We start from the raw sequence: 21811 nt of genomic DNA on the forward strand, positions 1-21811 counted from the left end.
GTAATGTGTTAACTCAAGGTACTTGTTATTTCTTGAACTTAATTGTTCAAGTGTTAATTCCAACTCATCCACTTAATCTTCTAGACCACGAACGTTAAAAAGCAATTCTGTGACTTATGTTCCAGTTTCTACAAAGTACTGTGGTGTTTAAAGAAATGTAGTCCATGCTTGACTGTTCAACAGTCCTGCAATGCAAAATAAATCATATGGGCTACCTTTTGAGATGTTATCAAACTATCAACTGTTGAACTATTTATTCAAAAGGAATATTTAGCCTGTGAATTATGAAACAAAAATAAAGTTTAAACTTGGCAGAAGACTCTAACAGAGACCTAGTGAGTTGGTGGTGAATTCACAAATATTTTTGGAGGGTGCTGCAGTAAAAGAAGCAAGTCAAAGTTAATGCAGTCATGCTATGGAAGCCAAATGAATACAGACAAAAAGTAGTGGCTTTCTTAACTAATCTCATGCCCTAACAGTGCAATGTGGAATTGCACATTTGTGTTCTTTAGGCATTTTGTCACTTTAAATATCTGGAATGTATAGTTAAAAGATTGCAGTCTTACAAATTAGCAGGTTACCAAAAAAGTTCTTAGACTACATTACACATCTCTTACGTGAAAAGATTTGGATTAATGCAGATATGTGCAATCTTAATACAGCAATATGAACATGCACTTGTTCAGGACACCATTAGCAATAGGAAGATTTGACACTAATTCAGTAACTTAGTTGGCTGCCCAATCTTTGGTGTGAAGGGTAATTTTTTTCAAAATCCCCAAAATTTGATGGCAGATCCATGAGTAGAAACTTGGAGACTTCTTGGAGTTGGTGTTTGGGCAAGACTACCTGAATAACTCCCATGCATTACCTGTTGCACTTGGGAGAGATTCATCTGTTTGCAAACAAAAGTAACAGACAAGAATTCGAGTCATAGTTGGGGATGATTGATGAAAGGTTAATAAATCTCAAGCACGACTCAAATGTCCTCGGGAAGTGAATGGATTCTTTTTCAAAAAAGAACAGCTGAAAGTATATTTGTTGAATATTGCAACCTGAAAGCCATATCTCGAGAGGTTGTGGAAGGTCGTTCAAAGAAATGCTGGTGAACTGCTGAAGTTAATATTTAGATGGTGAAACATTGAAGGGTATCCACCATCTTCAAAGTTCATTGTGCCATTTGAGTGGGCTAAGTTGCCTTGGATGGTGACCAGTTTTGAGTGTTGTTGGAACTGCATTTGTCCAGGTAAATGGAGTATTCTACTACACCTTGACCTTGGATGCAGTAGTAGGTAGTGTGCTGGAAATCAAGCCTTTCTATTCCTGGGATCATAAAAGCTTTAAAGCACGCAGCATTACCTGACTTATAAGTTGACTTTAGACACAGGTTGACAGCACAGATTAGGTTTCATAATTTGAAGAATGCATATTGAAAATAAATGTATACTGGTGGAAGATGACCAGTTGATTATTTGGGTCTAACAATGTAAAACTAACCCACTTAGAACAGTTCTCCCATGGAGATAGGAAGAAAGATAATCTGGTGGAGACAAAGACACTGGAAGCTGGTTTACCCCTCCTTGTCCACAGCCTGCTGAGATGATCCGTTTGCTGATCAGAATGTTGCTTCTCAATCATATCCTTGGCCAGATACTTGCTTCTTGTTCACAGGAGGCATGTGGAGACCAGTGCATGCTCCCAAAAGGATCTGACTTAATAATTAAAAGTCGAAGCTTTTGACTTTGAGATTTTTTTTCTGCAGAGCAGAGACAGCTTTTTCCCCCAGGGGGTCTGACAACTTGTATGCATGCTCACATCTGAACTTACATCTGGTATCATATATGTGTGTTGGGCAGGTAGAGATCTTTGTGTGTGTGTGTGTGTGTGTGTATAGCTGTGTCTCGTTCTCTTAAAACTTGCTGCAAAATCTTGGCCATTAGATGCCACATCAATACTCAATATTGACTTTTCTTGAGGCCTTCACAGTTGCAGAGATATGACGTGCTACAACTTGATACTGAAGCTCATCTGCCCTTCGTAAGCAGCAGGTGTAATCTTCCAAATGAGGTGTATATCCTTCAGATGTTTTTGAAATGCTTCATCAGGTTTATAAATCCTTAGGCAAACTGATTACTTGGATGATGGATTCTAACGAATTCGGCTTGGCCTCTCAATTCAGTTATTTGCTAGTTGTGCAAGTGCGCTGTAATTACTCCCCTGTAGTTTTATTTAAAATCTAATTCATTTTATAGCCTTTGATCTGTAAGAGTTTCAAATGGTCCTCTCCATAGAAGGTTCCCTGGAATTGGTGGTTTCATTACAGATCTTGAGTTGTCCTAATCCCAAACTGTCTTTGGTGTACTAAACGCTGTCACAACAGCATCGTCATTGGCCTGAGTGCCAAAACATGTTGCCAGCTTATTTATTTATAGCTTTGTCTAACTTGGGCAACAGCTCAAAGGATTAACTTAATTCAATATTTAGCTGCTGTAAAAGCATGCATGTAAGGACCAAGAATAGTACAACATAGTAACAGGCTCTTGGCCCAACAAATATGCACAGATTCATGATACCTTTTTTAAATGAAAATGCCTTTTCTAAATGAAAACCTTCTCCATATGGCGAATGCCCCTTTTATTCAACGTATTCATGTGTCTGGAAAGATGTCTTTTAAATATTGTTGTATCTGTCTTCACATTTCAGGCATTGCATTCTATGCACTTAATGACGACTGCCTTTTACAAAAGAAAAGTCGCCTCTTCCGTCTAACTTTGTTTTTTAAAACAAAATTCTTTGAACTTAATTCAACAACTCCTAGTCAGTTATCGACATCGTTACCTTGGTTAAAACACTGACTATCCATGCCTCTCAATCTCCTATCAGGTCATCCCTTTGCCGCTGTTAAGTAAAAGCAAACCAAGTTTGTCCAATCACTACTCTACTAGCCAAGCAATATCCTGCAGAGCTGTTGTTTCTATTTCTGTCAGCACCTCAAAGTCTTTTCATTTGTCTGACAGTGTGGGGACTAGAACTATGCACAATATTCCAGTGTGGCTTCACTGAACAAGTTCTATACAGCTGCTTTGATTGAAGGCAAGCTTTCTACATAACCACTTTTTAACCTTCAGTATTGCTGCTTGGAGGGAATGGTGGATCTGTACACTTGGGCTCTTCTTTGTGACATAATAAAAATTCTGCCACTTGCACTGTATACTTGACACTTGCATTAGATCTTCCAAAACATATCACTTTCATTTGTCTGGATTATACTCCAACTGGTATTCTCTACTCAAGTCTCCGGTGTATCTATATGCTGTTTGCCTTACTATGTGTACTCAAACCTTGTAATCAGGTAATTTTGTCTTGTTTCAAAGTAGGTCCTCATTCATGCTTCCAGGCCTGCCAGATAATCTAGATGATAATCCCTGATGCGAAGGTCGGAGCAGTTACCTGGTGGCTGACAGTGCCTTTGTTCTGCCGTCCTTAACAGCTATACACTGCTGTGCCCTGTGAATACCGCCCTCGACATACGGTCCACGGTCTGGCCATTGCCAAATCAGCCTTTCAAGGTGTGCCTGATCTTAGGACAAATACTCAGCATTTCAGCCACTGGGGGACTTAATGTTGGAGTTCAGGGATCTTTAGTGCATGTCGTATGCTGCAGTCTGTTTGCTTTAGCTGAAGGGAGATCCTTTCTTAGCATTTGCGAACTCTGCACTTCTACCTCACGCTTGTAGATATAGGCAGATAGCTTGTCACTGTCCAGAGCATTACATAGGTCAGTGGTTAGCTCTCAGATTTAGGCACTGAATTCAGGGGGCAGCATGTTGTCGTAAGGAAAGCAGGAAGCTGAAGCCTGTGGATGGGTTAATGACAGGAGTATGTTCTTGGGAGACTACAACCATACTTGGCGGAAGTTCCTTTTTGGATAAATGAGTTGATCTGTGTTCTGGGAATGGACAGTGAGGACAAGGTCTGGGGGTGTAGTATGGTAATTTATTGATACATTCTACTGTAGTTTCACAATTACATGTATTAAGTTGCCATAATAGTGCCATTTTTTTATTTTACTTAAATCATACATAAACTGAAGACAATATTGTTCTGACCATGTCATCTTGATCAAGTGGCTGCGGGACGTGCCTTACTCCACACCTGCCAAAGCTTCCCTGAGTCTGTAACAGCAAGGAGGAAGCATGCTGAACAGCCCCCACCACTGCTAACCAGACCCATAATGTCACTTTTGCCTAAAGCAGCCTCACCACCGTCAATACACAACTGCTGCCGTAGCCAGGAGACTTACAAATCTCTCAGACCAGGGCCTGTTCACAATTTGCAAGACTAACTGACCATCCCAAGGATCAAGGGATCATTCACACTGCTGCTGTTGACTGCACTGAAATGCAAGAGGAAAAGAACAAACCTCTATCCAGTTGATGGAAGCAGCTTCAGACTTGCAGAAACATCTATTTATTCTTTCCAGACAGTCTTCAATATTCATGATTGGTTAACTGGAGAGAACTCCAAGGAGCAAAGCAGCAAGTCTACAAGCTTGTGACCAGCTCCAGAAAACAGCGGAGACTGGTTAAGAGCGACAGTCGAGATAGTTTAAAGCCTAAGCCAGGTTAAAACAGCAGCCAGGACCAAGTTGTGACCTGTCCTGTAAGCCGAGACTTGCAGTATGACATCTTAAACAAACGAGGGGGTGGGGTCATGTCTGTTAGGCAGCCCCACCATTCATACTTTGTGTGAAGCAGCTATATGGCTGTTTCAGAATTTGGTATAAACACTTGGGAGTTCTTTACCATTAAACTATTGGTTGGGATGGAGAATAGTTTAGGTTCAAGTCGATTCATCAGCTGACTGCCAGAGACATAATCATCTGGTTAACCTAGGTCGTATCTTTTACTAATTCAACATCTAACTTGCTACCAGTCTGGAAGATAATAGCTCCAGCACTGCTAAGTCTGGTGTTCTTCGAACAGTAACTCAGTTGTTCTCCAGGCCACTTAAACGTGAACATCAGCTTTTCCATAACTTCTCCTCCTCTGGAATTCTTAAGTACTGGGAATAAATCTGACATGAATATCAACTTTTTCCATAACTCCTCCTCCCGGAATCTGAAAAAAAAAATACCCAGTCTGGCAACAAGCATCTTTATGGCAGTTTTGAAAGCTCCTCTTTTCCATAACTTCTCCTCCCCTGCAATTGAAGTGAGCTCACAGCCACTTTAAGTTGAGCTTCTTTCAAACTTTACTGAAGTGGAAAGCATTACTGCACATTGAGATTTTTGTACTATGTTTCTATGTATTTCAGAATGATACTATTGAACCAAGTATCCTGCATGATACATAACACTTCAATTTGAAAATTCAGGATGTAGTAACCTCTTAATTGGAAGAGGTTTATTCGTCAGACTCACGAGCCAATTGTTAATGGCTTCATGCCCAGTTGGTAGTGTCAATGTTTCAGATTCCCAAGAAGCCCAAATGGGGACAGTGTCTTTTTACTTAACACACACTGACAAAAGTGCAGAACCGTGGGTCTGTAATGTCTGAAGTCTTATGAAGTTAACTGTAAGAATTCATGATTGACCCAGCTGTCAGGCTGCAATCCACTACCTTCTCAAGCAGACTGTTGAACCTGACAGACATTGGATTTATTGTCACATGTACTCTTGTGAGTTCAGTGAAAAGTTCAAAGTAACCACTTAACGGCACCTAGGTATGAAATCTTACAAATAAATTTAGGAAAATAATTTCAGACTTTCAAGCAGAGACAATGGTGGGCCCCTCTCTCTGCCATTTGTAGAGTCCCTGCTGTGAGCTCTCAACAACTCCGGGCACCAGGTTCCACTGTGGCCTGAGACCTGAGCTGTTGAGTCCAGGCTCCAGGCTGAATGAAGCCATGGACCCTTGATCCTGACACTGCTGCTACCAATGATCCTCTGGTTTCCCAACAACACGAGAGGATAAATGAGAGAGGGAAAGGTATAGCTGGGTTGGAATACACGGGCTCAGGAGCCATCATGCCACCACTGGCTACTGGTGGATGTTAGATATTAGGGTAAAAAGAAAAAGATGGTAGGCCAGTGGCTGGACTAAGTTCAACAGGAATTGTATAATGAAAAAGCTGAAGCCTTGGAAAGAGTTAATAAGTTGGGTTGGTTTGATCTTCTGGGTGCTCGGGTCATGAAAGTCTTACCAACTAGACTGATGAGCTTGTTGCCTGTTGAAACAATTTGCCTTTCAAACTTTCTTGCTGCAGTCACAGTTCTGTTTTTTTGGCTTTAAACAGTGTCCCCATGGTCCCCTGCACACTGGGTACTCCTTTTTAGGAGCAATCTGTTCTCCGTCTTCACTGCTCCAGCTCTAGCTGTTGACCCCTTACACTAGACTTGCAGGGTCTGTCTTTACAGGTCTGGCCCCTTGTTTTCCTTCTGGATTGTAACTTATTCTTTTGTATCTGTTACAAGGGTGTAAGGTTGACAACTCTCCTCTTAGTTTTGACCTGCTGTGTAGCGGGGGGGTACTGATGCTGATTCCTCTAGTTCCCAAGTGTGGCGTGCCTATTGGAGGAGGAGGGAGTGGGCTTAACTCAGTGATACTTGAACAGAAACCAGTCTATACTGAGTTGTATAATTAACATTAAAAGTTTTCTACCCTTTTCACCCTCAGGTTTTCCTGGGAGTGAACAGATGTCCGTGTTGACATTAACTAATGATTTGACAGTTCCTTGCTGCTGATGACTTCACTTCAGTGAGTCTGTAGGTGGCTATACAGTCTGGTCTGTCACAGCGGATTCTGTCACGTAATACAGGTGGAGGACACAGGAAAGGGTGGGTGGGACATAGCTGTGGTAGCACACCCCTTCTGTAGTTTGTTGTCTGGCTTTTTTGCCCTGAGAAGTCTTGCTACTCCAAAGCCTTTTTGGACATTGCTCCTCCACCTGCAAGAGCCTTTGGGCCAGTGATTCCCAGGTGTTTGTGGAAATGCACTTTACCAGTGAGGCCTTGATATCACCTGAAGTGCTTTCTCTGTCTGCCTGAGCTTCCACAGCTAGGAGTGGAGGCACCTGCTTTGGAGGAGTGGTGGTGCCGTCATGCACAGAAAATGCAGGGCCTGTCATAGCCACTCAAGAACGATCAGTTCCTTGCTGCTGGGGATGTTGACCTGGTTAAGGGTGCTAATACTTGGTCTGTCTGCCTAGCAGATTGCTTATGCAAAACCCTGTGATGTTTGTGGTACTGACCCATTGCCTTGTGTGTGCTGGTGCACTGTTTGAGCCGTAATAGAAGCACAGGAACCACCACAGCGCTGTAAACTCTGATGTTGATGTCATCAGATGTTTTTGAACACTTTTTCATGAGGGTGCTGAAGGCTGTGCTAGCACACTGGAGGAGCTGTTTTGACTGACACTCGGGTATTGGTGGTGGCCAACATTTTCTAATGACATCTCTGTGGACCTTGATCGATGGATCCCCAACGCCAGGTCAGGTTGGCGGAGGGCCTTAGTCTTTCGGGTGTTGGGGCAAGACTCATGATCTCACGTGGCTTTGTGAATGTGTTGATAGTCTGGTCTAAATTCTGAGAGCCATATACAGGCATTTGCTGCATATTGCAATTGATAATGCTTGTAGGGTGTAATTGGTTTTGGCTTAAAGGCGATTGAGGTTGAGAACTTCCAAGTTCTGTAGGTTGGCTGTATTCCAGTGGGGGTTTGTTACGGGTGAACCATTTCATTTACCCCGATGCAGAGTAATGGTATGGTGATGACGAACCCCTGTTTGACTGGTCAGAATGGGAGGAATAGGTTGGTTTAACAACTTAACCATTTGTAAAAAGCAGCTCAGTGGTGCTTCCTGGTTGTATGCTCTACCCATCGGCAGCTTGTTCAAAGCTGCAGGGTCTGGTTTTCCAATGCTGGTCCCTCCTTTTACTTACAGATTTAACTGCTTGTTGTTGAGCCTGTACTTGGTAGGCGGTCATGCTACAGTGGGTGGGTCCTGCATGCAGTCATAAAGGCTTTTCTGAACTATTCGTCCAACATTAAGCCTTGACTCCTATGTCCTTTCAGTGTGCTGTCTTCTTGCTAACGAAGGGGCCTGCTGGAAGACTTAGATACGCCAAGGGTCGGAGGGTGAAGGGATAAGCCACCACCTCAGTATCCTGTGTGCAGTTGGATCACTGGCTAGATAGCTCCTTTTTGGTATTTCCTGTTTGTCCATGTGAGGGCAGGGCAGCTGGACTTGTCTAACCAGTGTTTCCAATCACTGCCATGCCCTTGGGTTGTGTAAATGGGTTTCAGCGGGTAGCCAGCCACTGGCAGTTGTCAGAGTGCCAGCAGCCTGGGCTGTTTGTGTCAGAACAGCTTGCCATTCATGTGTAGTCCTTGACAGCCTCTGATCCCATGCTGACAGGAATAAGCTTACTCTGGTATCTGTGTTGGGGTGATGTCAGAGGTAACCTGAGGGGACCTAGCGCTGACTTGTCTTATCCTCCTTGCTTAAGTTTTTCTGGGGGGGAGATAGATTCATGTTAAGTATTTCTGGGAAATTGAGGAATGGTACTTGCTGGGATGTGGATGTTGTGTCCCCCAAGAGCAAGAATTCTTTGCTTGACAGGAGCGTTGCTTTCCCGAGTTGTACAATATGTTCTGCACTGATGTAAGATGGGTGACTGGGTTAGACCCAAATGGGTGGCACAGCTGGTGATGCTAGCATGTATGGTTGGAAAGGGCATGAGGTAGTGTGACAGACTCCTTGCTATCTGCAGAGCCCCTGCTTAATTCCAGCACTCCTTGTGAGCAGCTGACAAAAAACAAGGTTTCAGTGCAGGTTTTTGCTGAGTGACACTTTTTTTGGGTACAGTCCTTTGGTAATGTGAAAACCAGATTAAAATTAGTTCAAGTCATTGTTACGTACTTGAATGAGTCAAGTGAAAAGTTACAAAGTTGTTGCTTCCAGGTATTAAAGGCAACTAGGTATGCCTTCAGAAGATTTAGCTAGTGCAATGGTGTCACCAAACACTTCGGAGCATGTGAGGTGCAGTGTTCTTAGAGCAGAGGAATGAAAGAAAAGTTGCACTGCATTTGTACACCATAACTAGGTCAGAAAAAAAAGACAAGCATCAGTCTTGCTCCAAGCTTTCTCAGGAACATACTAGCACGGGGTGGGGGGGGTGGCTTTCATTTTAGTCTGGCTCCTGACATACCACCCAAATGCATCCCCCTCCCTCCCAGCCACCGCATTCCCATTTCAAATGGCGGGGGTCTGGGTGTCTGAGACAGTTGAAAAGAATCTTCAGAAGAGAGGACGAAGAAATGGGCGGAGGGGTCAATCTCTGGCTGGAGCATATCTTAAATGGAAGTGTATGGGTTAGAATTAGCAACTAATGCGGCAAACCAGGTAAGATGTGGAAACCTTGCAAACAAAAAATTGTCTCATAACCAGAAGAACGTGAAATTCAGCCCTTTTTTCTCACCTATCTTTATTCACAGCTGCTGCACTCATTGTTCATTTTCAATCTACTGATCTTTTCAGTGATATTTCTACTTTAACCTTGAGCTTCTGTGTCTGAAGAGCCTCAGTAAGCGTGGGCTTTCTATTGTGAAGCTGTTTGCTACTTAGCTATAATATTATTGCTTGAACCTATATCTCCCCACTACCTTCAGCAACTTTTTATTGTAATCCCTTCTTCACCCTGATTTACCTTGCCTGTTTTGGTAGAGGGAAAGGATGAAGGATTTTTGTGGATCAGTTCATTTGTTAATGGAGCCTTCTGATCTTCAACTTGGGTTTAGACGTGTGAAAGCTTTGTGTATGACATTTCATGACGCCCCAACTGATCAGTTAAAATCTTCAGATTTTATGTAGATTTGCATAGGCTGTTTCCCCCTAAGTTTGCAAATTATGCCTATACTACTAAACTAACAATAATCTTCCAAAAGTATTATAATCGAGGAAAACCTTCACCAAAAGTGATGTATTAATGTCATGGGCTGTGTCCAATCAAGTTGAATCAATAAATTTGCTTTGCTACAATCTCAAGCAACAGACTATCACTGTACAATTCTTATGCTGAAATTTTGGTAGGGAATGTATATATTTCCCTGCAACACTTGAGGCTAAAGTCTGGTTTTCCCACTTGTGCACTATATGGTGTCTTCTCAGCCTCCACTCTCATGCCAGTATCAAGTTACTTATCTGCATCTGTTTCTCTGCCTAATCTCTTGTTCAAACCTCCTGAATTCATGTTCAAGTTGCTGTATACACAGTTAACTTAGAAAGTGGATGACTATGCCTTGGTCTTGCAATAATCAGCCTGCTAGACACCTGAGTTGTTAAACACATCAGGTACACAAGATTCTCGTGGACATATATAACTGGAGATGTGTGAATGATTTAAACACACGATGTTTTCATCCAAATGTTGGTGGAGGTGGGAAGCGTGGCGGTATTTATGAACTGTTTAGATGATCACTGGAAACTGCATAGTGTACACATTGGCCAAGTGGGCAGCTGCCAGTGTACTAGCACATAGCTCCAGGAAATGACAAAGCTGGTCACGTCATGTGAACATTGACAGAACAGAGCACCCCGTTGATGAATCCCACAATTGGAACTGTCCTCTGTGGTGCGTGTGCAGTAAGTCATTACGGTTGTCTCTAGCATGGGACTGATCATTGACATGTAATGACAGATGGCAAAGGGTGTCCACCTCCCGCAGCACGCTGGGAAATCGCACAAGTAACTCATTATTCTTTGTCAGCAGTGAATTCTAAAGTCATTACTGCTGACATTACTGAGGCTGTTGTTGCAAGTGGACAGTGAATTGAAGATGTCAGTGAGACATGGTTCCAAAGATGTTGCACTTCAAAATTGACACATTGCCCACCCATGGGTGTTGTTTCAGCTAATTGCCATTGCTTGCAACTGAAGGGAATGTAGCTTACAGTGGGCACCGTCAGCGTTGTTGGTACGTCGGTGCCAGGTACCAACTCATCCCGTTCATCTCCCACTGTCCTGATTGCCCAGTCCTACATCATCTTGGACTAGCAAGCTTTTAAAAGTGCACAAGGGATGCTAAGAAATGACATGATCCACTTGGTACTGTATAGTTATTAGTTCACTTGCAGTATCTGGCTGAGGCACCACTTCAAACAATATGTTTACTTTTATCTAGTTAAGAATGTCTCCAATTCTTGGTTCTATGAGGACTGCAGATGCTAGAAGCCAGAGTCCATAAATAAGAGCTGGAAAAGCACAGCAAGTGAGACTGCAGAAGACAGGAATGCCCAATGTTTCAGACTGAAGCATTGACTTTGCTCTCCTGATACTGTCTGACCTGCTGTGCTTTCCAGTCTCACTCTCAGACTGAAAAATAATTGACATGGTCTGCTTCCCCAGTATTTATAACTGCAATACTGGGCATGTGGTGAAAATGCCGCCTTACACAAATGAATAGCAAGTAGTGCAACGAATAGAACACCCTGAATCAATCTATATTCAATCAGTGTTGTGAAAAGTTTATACGTCACCAATTAAGTGGTGACTTAGATACAAAAGTACTTAGGCATAGCTTTTTTTAGTTAGCAGATCTTAACGCAGTAGAGAAATAAAATGTTCACTGTTACAAAAATAAAGATGTAGTATTTCTGACAGTCCTGGAATATAGCTTCCAGCCTGCACTTGCTGTGCACAGCACCAGTGACATACCATAGCCAGATTCAGCTTTGGGAGGCCAGGAAATTAGTTTTGCCAGGAGATCTTTTGCGGGGGAAGGTCAGGATGCTACACTGGGAGGCCGCTGCACCAGCTTGGGGAGGCCTGGAATCGAAAGAATCAGGAAAAAAAAAAGCTCTGAGGGCGGGACGGAGAAGAACGAGCAGACTGGACCAGTTCCTGCTAGACCACCCAACTCCACTGTCATATTGCAACATACCACAACAAAGGTGGTCTGTATTTGAGTAATTGACAACACAAATTTGCCTTGAGCTGTCTGTGCTGTTCACGATTGTTCTCCTCTTCAATTAGTGGGAATCTAGAACAAAAGTCATATCTAGTTTCATTTCAATGAAAAAGGCTCTTAAATCACTGCATCTGGTGTCTATATCAATAATGGACATACAGCATATGGGTTCTCCAAGGTGGAAAAAGAAACACAGGAGCCATAATTTGCACTGCAGAAATCCAGAATAAAAGTTGCCCAATCTGTGGCCAAGCATTGTTGACTGCATTTATATGTGCACAGCACAACCTGGGTAAACCAGTAAAGGTCTGGACGGCACACTAACTATCCAAATGGGCCTTGGGTGAACCTTCAGAGATTACACCCAAGTGTCTCAAAACAACAGTGGGAGAAGGAAATATTGTATAGCAATCGTAGATCAATATACTGGTGTGTCAAAGCCTTTGCCAACAAAGGTCTACTGTGCCAATGTGGTAGCAAGGACATCTTAGTCCAAGAAATATTTCCATGATTTATCCAACAAATTACTTCAGATGAGAGAAGAGACAATTAACCAAGAAGTGTTACTGAAGTAAATCTATAGTCACCCACGATGTGTCCATATGTGGCAGAACTTCAATGCTGAGGGATGGTAGGCATGATTAATTTTCATATTACCACTAATGGAGATACAGGGCAAGATGCTGTGTTGCATGCTATATCGGCAGATTGTACTATACAGGGTGCAGCACGTGCTGTTACAGTCGCAGAGTGAGAAATAGAGGTCTGATCAGAAGTCTGACTAAACAATGAGGAAGAAGCTGTCCAAATCATTCACATGCAAATTCGAAGATCCTCTTGATGGAACAATTGTAATTGGGCTGGCCAAGAGTCTTTGATAGTGTTAGCAACTTTGCTAGGCAGAGTTAAATGTAGATATGGACTTGATAGATGGACAGTTAGTTTGAGATGTGCTTGGCTGTGTTGGTGATGTTAGTTTATCTGTTGGGAAGAGCAGTTGCCAAATCACAATATAATTGTCTTAAGACAATTGTCTTCTACGGTGCATGACTGGTGAGTCGTTGTGGACGTACAGAATAGAAAACACATTGAAAATAACAAAGGTAAAGCCACGTCAGAAACAGGAAAGTTGATGGATCAGTGGGATCCTTTGCATTTGGTGAGACTGCGGACCTTCCTAAGTTAGTCAACTGGTCTAACACTTTAAAATGAATTAATGACAGTGGCCGTGGATTAATTCAGGGACAGTGAAACTCCCCCAAGAATAATAGGAGGAGGAGCTGAGTTGGCCTGTGAATATATAGGCTGTAACCTATTTTTTTTGTGGTACTTGTGCTACAAGGTAAAGCATTAACAAGCAGTGAGAGACGTCAAATTAGAATTAGCTTTATTGTAGTTTGCACTCAATGCAGACAAAATTTTGCAATGCAGTGACTTGGTACTATCTTCGGGACAAGATGCCTAGGTACGTCAGTGTTTGGTACAAAACTGCAAGATTGAGGTCCAGCACAAGAATTAAAAGGATAAAAAGCACTCACTCTATTTACAGTCTTCCTACATCAGCCCATTCCAGCATCTAGACTCCTGAGACCATGCTGCGCTTGAACTCTCGAGGCTTTGACTCCCAACTGTAGACTCTGGTCCAGACTTTGACTTTTCTGTTTCCTTCCTGAATAAGTTACTTTTATAAAAATGAAACTTAAAAGCAGGATTAAAGGATAAAGCTGCCACCATTGCTGCAAAATTTTACAAAGCAGCACTGCACAGACCAAGGACAAAGTCACCCAAACTGGGCAAGGTTAGCCTTAGAAATGGTGTGTGTGACGGTGTGCACCATGTTGTTAGTCATGATACATCTGAAAGGAATTACAAATGAAAGAACCTGAGAGAGAACATGTAATAGACACCACATAGTACATGGGGTCATACTAGAAGAAGACGGATAAATTGTAAAACACTCCTGATTCCCAAGGTCTGCAACAATGTTGGTGATACGTGGGATATGGAATATTGTTAGATGACTTATCAGTAGAGCACAGGTTATTGTCTTTTTCCATTTCCAATGTGGAGATGGAAGCAATAAGGCTATGAATTAACAATCTCTAGATTATCCAGGACATGAGATCCATGCAGGAAACAATCCATGGTCAAAGGGGAATAAACAAATGATTCAATGTTACGTGACCACCATGTCCCCCTTCTACCCTGAACTATAGACGTGTCAAAACAGGAATAATGGGGCTGTATTGACTCTGCAGTGCAACATAATGGCTTAGCATAATTGCTGGGAAGAAGGAATGGGAAGGTACAAATTGACGAGAGAGATTTACTGGATTATGGGCCCTAAATAATGTGCTGGATGTGACATGTCTAGCTGGGAACAGAGATTGGAATAATGGTATGCATGGCAAATGTATCTAGGCAAAGATGCGTTGTGTACAGTGCATTGCAGGTACATCTTGTAAATGCATATTGAAAAGATAGACAAGTGCACTAGGTTCCTTTGTTGCTCTTAATGAAATATTCAAGGGGGAAAAGTTGTGCTGTGTGGGTATTATGAGGTGTCAGTATTACAGTTATTTTGGGATGTTGCTTTGCCATGACTCCTCCACATCCTCATCCTCCTCAATGTCTAAAGAATCGCGTTGTCTGGAACGAATGGGGACCACTTACTGGAGTAACGCTGAACCAGGACAGCGATTGTACAGTATGTAGCGTAAAGTTTTTATTTGTGCTCGTCAATGCCTGGGGTGTTCTAATATTGGGAGTATTGTTTGGGGCCTAGTTGAAGACATCATAAAGTGTTGGTTCTGCTGTAATGTGTTCAGGCAATGTGAACTGGTTATGACGACTGACAAATAGGGGACTGCTATTTCTAAAACACGAACTTGTGGTCTATAACATGATTCCATTGGTGCTTGGACATAACATGTTTTTACGGGCTTTGTCCTGAATACACAACGTTAGTGCGCAAAGAGTGTCTTGTACAGACATCAGTGATTTTGTTTTGTTTTCTGCCAATTTTGCCATGTCATCCATGCACAAAACTGAGTGTGTCCCAGTGATAAGATAGCAGGAGGTGAACATAAGAGGTTATGACACTGGAAGAGAAGCTAGATGTTGCATTTTCATGGAACAAGAATAAAGGAGTCTTTCCTGCACCGTTAGTGCAGCTTAAAAGTTTAATTGCAGACAAGATTAAAGCATGTTAGGTCACTGGAACACGTCCAAGTGCTAGCAAATCTGAGAGATCACAGACGAAGGAACTTGAGACAGTTGCTTTTGAGGGCGCGGATAGAACTACAAATGTAAAAGCAAGTAGGGGACCACCTTTTCTCTCCGTAAGAGAGGCTCATCAATTTGTGAAGATCTAACAAAACGAGCCAAAAATCCTGCCGATGTGCCTGCCTTTAGTGCTAGCAGTGGCTAACAGTTTGTTCATTGGAAGAACTATCATTTCCATAAGTACATGGGTAGTGAAGCTGTCAGTGCAGATGAGAAGCGTTGTGATGGCATTTCCTCCCGTCGTCTGACAAGAAAATTGACCAAGAAGGCTACAACTTGATAAATTTGGACGAGACGGGCTCAATACTGGAAGTGAATGCTGTAACTTTTTATGAATGACACACGTTGCTGAGGCTTTAAGGTGGCAAAAGGACCATGCTGTAGGGTGCCAATGCTAGTGGAGACTTAAAGCTTAAGCCAGTGGTAGTGTAGCACTCTGCCAACCAGTGTGCCTTAGTAGGTTCCTGTAAACTGTCTCTGGATGTCTACTTTCAGGTAAAGCAAGAAAAACTTGTATTTTGGGGCAAATTTATTCTGACATTGATGTTTTGGAAGATTTTGTTTGCAAAGTATTGCAGGAGAAAAGTCAGGTTTCAACATGCCTTTACCCAGCTGGTATCGTTCGTGAGCATTCTGAAAACACCAAACCCGTGGACCCCAGGGTCCAATAGCTGTTTTAAATTTGATATTAAGGTGAACGTTTTAAGAGGCTGTGGACGCACTGTGGGATAAGGAGTGCTCTTCAATTTTGTAAGTGCATCTTAACATCGAATGCAGTTGACAATATTGTGGGGGTCTGGGGGTGTTTACCTGCACTTTGGTGGAAGCTTCTCCCAGATTATTATTTAAGGGTTTGAAAAGCTTTTTATCCGTCAAGAGGAGTTCCCAAGAATCGAAGAAGACTGCTGATATTGCAAAGCAATTGGATTTGAAGTGGAGATTGAGAATGTTGAAGAGCTGCTTGAGGTTCACTGAAGATCTCTGTATAGCTGATCTGCAACAGCTTGTTACTGTGAGGGGGACGTGGAAGCTGGAGATGAAGTCTAGAATGCAGCACCACAAGAGCTTTCCACTTCTGTTGTGCTGTATCCTAAGGGAATTAAGCAGTTGCAGCCCTTAGAGGACAATGATTGCACCGTAGAATGCAGCAGGGCACCAGTTCATGGAACAAAGTCTTACTTGGCGTCTTTTGAACAACTTCTTCATGAAAGAAAAAAGGCAAAGCTGCAAACATTGGATGTGTTTCTGACGCAAAGCCCCAAAAAACAGCCGGAAGACAATCAACCACAGCCATCAATTCTGTGTCTCCCTAACCCTGCAACCCCACGTACAACTGAAGGTGATAATGGTCAGCCCCAAACCCACTTTTCCAGTTGGCCCCCTTATTTCTATATCGTGATTGTTGGTTCCAACACAACATCAGGTTAGAGCAGAACCTGTATCGTATGTTGCAGTTGCTACATGCGCCGCAAGATAAGGAACATGATACCCCTCATAGGAGTGAGATATTAAGCGACGTTCTAGGAGTCAATATCAAAAGTTGCAGTGCTATGTTCTTAGTTATAAGGAACATGAGTCAGAAGATGAAGCAGCTCAAGAAAAATAGGAACCAACAGTGGAAGCTGGGGAGGCTGAGAAAGATTGGGAAGGCAGTGTCAGCGATGGAGATTAGAATTAAAACAGGGCAGTAGTGATGGCACCATAAAACAATCACCTTGCATGGATCAAGGTTGGATGATAGGCTGGCTAGGATGTAGCCTCAACTACATTAAAAGATATGTTGAACTGGAAATGCAACCAGTTGTAGGGAGACACTTGACAGTGAAAAGTCTGAATCTACTGGGCAGTAACTAACTGAAGTTGGAGACATCCCTGCTATAGGGATGGATTAATGGTGCCTATAGCAAATGCAGAGACAGGGCCTTTTACAACTATCAGAGAGGGAAAGATTGGCAGTACTACGTCATGGACACCAATGTAATACATCCACAATACTTTTTCTGGGATCTTGCTTATAGGGTGTAAGTGAAGGAGGACTACTGCCATGTACGCCCATTGGAGCAGGCAGACCTAGATGGGTTAGATTGAGCCCGTGCAAGGGTATGTCCTAGAAATCACCTAGGACCCTGAACGCTTCATGGAGAGTGGGGGTGATGCCACTACGTTGTAGCAACTGCAGAAATGTCATAGAAATACAGAAACTAATACAGCCTCACCACCACTATATCCCAATTTCTGCTTTGCATTCTCACCTACCAGTCACTACGATGCAATCTCAGATGATGCATATCCAGCAACAAGAACTGGAAGTTAAAAGTATCTGATGCTATCCACAAGCGCGTTCTTTGGCCTGACTGTAAAACCTGCCTCCGTGCCATACATGTGAGCAGTTGAGAACAGCTAGACAAAGCACAGGTCAGCCAGTCACAGGATGGATTTATTTTAATGTGTGATGTATTGGGTTTTGTGCAAAATACATTTTTCAAAGACAACTGCGTTTGCAGTGTTGTGAAATTTTTAACTATGGTATTGTCTGTATCAGATTTTGAGTAACTTAGGGCTTCGGTTGTATCCAGGCTTTTATTTGGTTACAGGTAGTTGTGGGTTTTTCAATTAATGTGGTAGCTAGGAGTTGATCTCAGGCCAGTTTGTGCTGCAATATTCAGTACTTTTCCTTTAGGGAATATGTGTTTGATTTAAGACAAGTAACTTTTTGTTTTGTTCATTCTAAACTGTTCGCTGCCGAGGATGCTAGCCCAGTGAAACTACAAAGATACAGAGGCCTTCTCAGAAGTTCATGAGAGAGAAACAGGAGTAGGACATTGGGCCTAGTAGGACTCTCTCAGAGATGGGAAGGCACAGATCGAGGTACAGGACTAAGTGGACACGTCCTTCATCCATATGCGCCGCACAACTGGGCTCCACCATTACTTCGGCCTCAGTCACTTGATGCAGCTGTTACACTAGTTGTTTCACGACTAATATGTCATGCACAGCGTGCGTCATGTGTGACTGTACAACTCTGCAAGATATGATTCAGAGTTTCTGGGTTGCCGCAGTTAACTCGGCATTTATAATCAACAGTTCCACAAGCTCCCTGTGATCTTCGTGTTTTTGTCGAGAGCGACCCCGGTTCTCAATTGTGTGGCTGTTATAAATAATCTGGGGAACATCTTCCCGTTACTTGATAGCCACCTATGCGATACTTGATCTAATTTCATAATAATGGATTCTCTAGTTTGCTTATCATTACACCTTAGCGATAACAGTTGAATTGAGGTTTTCGCCTCCTATCATATCCTTAATATATTTTTGTTTGTTGAGGCATGTTTACCAGTGTGAAGACTGATACAAAATATTCAAGGCCTCGGTCATTGTGTTATCTAATATTAATTTCCCCATCTCATCTTCCAAGGTTCCTATGTCCACTTCAGCCACCCTTTTCCATTTTATATATTTTATAAAAACTTTCTTGTTATATTCTGTTCCATTTTCATTCATAAATCCATCTTCTTTATTGCTTGCCTCATGAATCTTCCCAGTCTCATGAGTTTTCCCAATCTTCTTCTGATCCCACTACTCTTGGTGACTTTACCCGAGGCTGGCACTTGCTACCCTTGATATTCTTGTTTTTGTAGAGAATATTGTTTTTGAACTGTTCTCCCATACAACTTATGTTCCCAATCCAGTTTAGTCAACTCGTTTGTCCCATTATAATCTCTCTTGACGCATAATACTACTCTGGTTTTATCCTCCATTTGTATCTGAAATTCAACGGTACTTTGCTCATGCTGCGAGAGGATCCCTAACTATGGGACTGTTAATTTTACCTGCCTCATTATGCAGGGCTAGGTCTAAGACGGCACATTACCTTGTAGGTTCATCTACATGCTGTACCAAGAAATTTATCACGAGGAATTCGATGAACTGCTGAAGATCGTCCTTACCAACTCTCTTGTCCAATCAACCTGCAAGTTAAAGTCCCCATGACTACTGTTGTTCCATTATTACATGTTAGATATTTCTTGATTTACTGCCTGTTGCACTAGCATTATTACTGGATGGCCTAGGGACTCATCCCACCAGTGACTTTGTTCCCTTCACTATTCCTAATCTCCACCTAGATGGATTCAACATTTTGCTCCTTCGATTCTATAGCATTTCTCACAATTGCCCCAATCTCATTTTAAGAGAGCGACCCCATCTCCTGCCTATCCTTGGATATTTGTGTTTGTCATCACCCTGCAACACGTTCCTATATTAGCTACCAATTCATACTCCTTTGTATTGATTTGCACAAGTTCATCAGCTTTTGTTTCAAAAGCGACCGGCATTCAGTTAAAGTGCCTTAATACTCATTGTCCGTTTTAGAATTTTGTAATCATCTGCATTTGATTTTCTCATGCAATTTTACTACTTTCTTTTCGAACTTACGCTCTGATTGTTGCAGTCTCCTTTGTCCCAAGCATCGTGAAACTTGTGTAGGGTAGTTAATGCCTGATTCAGTTATTTCACGAAGTTGTGGAGTGTCTTCATGTTTTAAATCTCGGGCAGATTTCCTAACAGCCAATCAGATCACAGGTCCCTGTGCCGTTTCTATTTTTATTTGAGTGAGGTGTCAGCCTGTTAGCTTTCCGTGGTGCCCTCTGCTCTGCTACTGTGGTGGAAAATGTGATTGTGTTGCTTGAATGCCTTTTTGTCATGGGTGGTTTTAGCAAATTAAACGGTGTCCAACTGATACTTCACCATGAACCATGCCAGAGGAACTTTGTCATCTGTTGAGTTGTGTCCTGATAATGTTAACAAGTATTGGCTCCGTATGGTGGAAAGTGATCTTGTTCCTGAGTTGCCTTTCTGTAAGGAATTTTTATTGTCAGAACGAATCCTGCTGGACTGGTTGGTGGAGTAAGGAGCTGATGGGACATGTTGAATTCCTTTTCTGATGGTCAGTACGTACTAGTGATAAAAGCTGGACCGTTTCTACTAAAAGTTCTGGATGGCCAAACCCCTCAAACAATTTTTAATGGTTTTATCTGATGTCTTAACAATTATAACTTAAAGCTTTTCAATGTTTTTCATGGAGGCTGATATATATTGTACCTAGCCCTTTGAAAGGTCAATCAATATGGATTGGTTGACTAGGCTTTTTCTGGATATAATAGTAATGGAGTTGCGTTGTGCAAATTTGCCAGGCCAAATACAATCTTGCCTTCTCAATTTTGAAGTTGAGCTACCAAAAATAGTTGTGGCTGATGCTTTTGTGGCACCGTCAGAGCAGAGACCTCTGTGTAACTGATCTAACAAACATTTCCTTGGAATAGAAGAATAATTTCAAATACTCTTGTCATGTGTGTACACATACAGGAGTACAGTGAAAGTTATAATATTGCTTGACATGGCCTGCCATTGTGGTACAAAATGCCCTGGTACAGGTCTTGGATACAAAATGGAGAAATAAAGGTCTGAAAGGCTAGACTAAGTTCCAAAAGGTAAGCCTTACAGCTTTCCTGTAAAGGGTTTGCAGTAGATCAGCTCTGGGGACTTGCATGTATAGTCTCAGCTGGACTCAAACCACTGGCAGCATCTCTGCTGCAGCCCACTCTACATCTCAAACCATCAAAACAGGTGGCTAAAAAGAGAGGGCAATGGGAAACAAAGGAACAGATGAGCTCTGTTTGGTGCATCGTACTTGGCCACCATCTCGAATGATTCTCTTCCGTTTAAGACACGCTGCTAATACAGATGATTCTAACTTGGATCCAATGTGGCTTCAGTTCTGGGATGTTCCTATGATCTTGCCTCACAGCACTACATCCTTTTCTGACAATAGCGGACTAGTTCTCATGAACCTTTTAGGTTGCTAGAATGTTCTCCACCTGTTTGAAATTGGAAATGTCTACAAAAAGACTTGTGTAGTTGACTTAATTGGCAGAGATAGTCTAGAGAGCCCACCAATATTCCTATGCAAGCTGTGTTATTGATAATTAATAGCAATAATGTCAGCCTCTGCACAGTTTGCTGCGTGCTAGAGGAGCTATTCCTATATTAGGCTGATATTGTGATCAGTGGTCTCTTCGGGTAAATGTCCACTGTTAGAGACCTAACCAACCTCCTTGTTTCAACTCTTATGGTATAATAAATTGTACAATAAGTTTAAAAATGGTTCTGAGATTTGGGGCAAAGTTGCGATAGCAATTCTGCAAGCTCAAAAATAATGGTTCACATTTTTAGTTACTACCTCTTAAGTTATGGCTTCTAATTGTGTAGGCGATTATCAATGACTTGGCTTAAATGTTTGATGTTTTTAAAAAAATGCATGTCCCCTTTGCTCATTCTGAGGCTGTAACTTTCAAGCCTGTGCAGTTTAGCTCTCAACATCACCAGTGGTATAATGCAGTTTGCTGATTATGGTTCTAAATTAACATCTCTTGTTGTTCTCTTGTCTCAATTGTCAAGTGTTTCTGTACCTTTGGGATTACCATTCATCTGGAGACAGTAAAATCGGTCTCAGCGTACAAAGCTGACCTCCAGCTTGTCCACCAAATAAATCATTAACT

Source organism: Stegostoma tigrinum, chromosome 11 (genome assembly GCF_030684315.1).
Source record: "Stegostoma tigrinum isolate sSteTig4 chromosome 11, sSteTig4.hap1, whole genome shotgun sequence".
In the NCBI taxonomy this organism is placed as follows: Eukaryota; Metazoa; Chordata; class Chondrichthyes; order Orectolobiformes; family Stegostomatidae; genus Stegostoma; species Stegostoma tigrinum.